We start from the raw sequence: 2,534 nt of genomic DNA, 5'->3' as shown, positions 1-2,534 counted from the left end.
TCTTCACCGGAAAATTCCAAGCCGTGCAAAACCGGCTGTTGAGTGTGCTGCCTTCCCAAAGTGGGGAGACTCTAAGGAAAGGAGCTGGGGAACCCGAATACCAGGAGACGTGGAGATGAGGTGACTTTTCCAAACTCTTCCCGATCAGACGGTGTACCATCCTCTGGATGTGCCATGCATGTTTTAGCTGTAGGAAGGGTCCCCTGCACCTGGAGATATGGAACCCATGGAATGGGGGCCAGGCAGTATTACTGTAAAAGTGCTGCATTTGCTGTCCCATCCTCACGAAGCCTCTCAGACCAACGAGTGTAGAGCCTTAGGTCCCATCCAGCTCTGTGTCTAGATATGGTCAGTCGAGGTTGCATCACAGCCCTTGAACAAATTTTGTAAGAATTTCTCTCTCTCTCACTGTCTTTATTTTGTTCTTGTTATTTAATTTTATAATGGGGTATAGCTGATTTTCAATACTGTGTTTCTTCCTGCTCTACATCTATCCACTTGATTCACTTAAAGAGAGACATCAATAAGTTCTTTTACAGATTCTTACCAGTCTTATATATCCTTTCCTGGTGACAACAGTGTGCTGAGTCCAGCTCTTTGAGCTATAGAGTAGGTCCTGTCGAATACCTATTTTGTTTATGGAACCGTATCTGTGTTAATTTCAACCTCCTGGTTTATGCATCACCCCGCCCCACCTTTCTCCTTTAGCAGCCATAAGTGTGTTTTCTAAATGTGTGACTCCGTTTCTGTTTTGTAATTGCGTTCATGTGAAGGCATTTTTAGATACTATCTATAAGTGATACCTTATGATAAGTCTCTTTTTATGTCTGACTTATGTCACTTAGAATGATCGTACCTCAGTCTGCACGAGTTGCTGCCACTGGCCTTATTTCATTGATTTAATTGCTGAGTAATATTCCATTGTACATAAGTACCACATCTTCTTTCTCCATTTTTTCCTTCCAAGGACATGTAAGTTGTACCCAAATCGAGGTATTTCTAAACAGAGCAGCCCTAAACTTTGGGGTGCCTGTGTCTTGTCGATTTTTTGGTTTTCCCAAGATATACGCCCATGAGGGGAAGTGCTGTATGTTCTGTAGCTCTGTTTTTTAGAAGTTTTAAGATACAGCATACACTTCTCAAGAGTGGCCGGTGGCAATTTACATCCCGCCGATCAGCATAACAAGGCTCCGTTTTCTCCATGGCCTGTCCTGCATTTCTGGGTTTTACACTTTTTCAGCATGGGCCTTTTGACCAATGCGAAGTGAGACATTTTTGTAATGCTGATTTGCATTGCCCGCTTGTTTAGTTGGCCAAAAGAGCATCTGCGTTTTTTCCAAAATTTATTCAGGAAAGAACGCAGACGCCCTTTTTGGCCAACTGCATCATTGTCGAAGTTCTGCGGAATTTCATGTGCTTTAAAGGCGAGTCCAATCTACCTGTGAAAAACTGTTTCCTGCAATTCTGTCTTGCTTTGAAATCCTCTTCGTTGCCTTACCTCAATACATTTTTAGACGAGAGTTATCATTTATAACTCTGCAGATTTGTGAATTGCCGTGCTCCTGAGCTCCATTTTCCAAATCGCTTTTTTGGGAGCTGGCCGCAAACCCGCAGGATTGCATCAGGCCCTATTCTGGTTCCGGGGCGCAGGCTGAGCCTGTGGTTAATTCTTCTTCCTGAATGGAAATAAGGGTTACCTCTGCCTGTCCCAACAGTTACAGCTAGCCTCTCATGGGTTCCCCCTCTTCCCATTCATCCTCAGGAAAAATTACAACCTGTACGGAACAGGAGGTTAAAGGTGCTGATTCTCCAAGTGGGGAGATTGTTAGTAAAGCGGCTGGAATGGCGAACCCGAGCACCAGGAGATGAGGAATGAGGTGCGTTTCAGAAACCTTTCTCGATCACACTGTATACCATCCACCGGGTTTCCCAAGCATTTTTTCTCTATTGGAAGATTCCACTGAACCTGGAGATTTGGGATCCATAGAATGGGTACCACGCAGTATTACTTTAAAGGATCTGCGTTTGCTCACCCAACCTCACCAAAACTCTCAGCCCCAAGAGTGTCCACCCTTATGTCTCTATCAGCTGTGGGTCTACATATGGTCAATCCAGGTGGCATCACAGCCCCTGAACGAATTTTGTAAGAATTTCTCTCTCTTTCACTGTCTTTGTTTCACGGGTTTTTAAAAGTAATTGATTTTTATAATGGGGTTTAGCTGCTTTTCACTGCTGTGTTTCTGCCGCTTTACACCCACTTGACTCACTTACAGAGAGATATCAATACATAGGTTTTAAGATTCTTACTAGTCAGATATATTCTTGGGCGGTGAATAGGGGGTGTTGAGTCCAGTTCACTGAGCAAGGCGTACTTCTTGTCTATTACATATTGGGTATACGGAACGGTATCTGAGGTAATTTTAAACCCTTGTTTTATGCATCACGCCACCTCACCTTTCCAGTTAAGCAGCCATAGTGCGTTTTCTCAACGTGTGACTCTGTTCTGTTTTGTAATTCAGTTCAAGTGTAGCGGT

The sequence above is a fragment of the Balaenoptera physalus genome (genome assembly GCF_965194825.1).
Source record: "Balaenoptera physalus genome assembly, contig: HAP1_SCAFFOLD_738, whole genome shotgun sequence".
Classification (NCBI taxonomy): domain Eukaryota; kingdom Metazoa; phylum Chordata; class Mammalia; order Artiodactyla; family Balaenopteridae; genus Balaenoptera; species Balaenoptera physalus.
The sequence above is the reverse complement of the archived record's forward strand: the minus strand, read 5'-3'. Positions refer to the sequence as shown.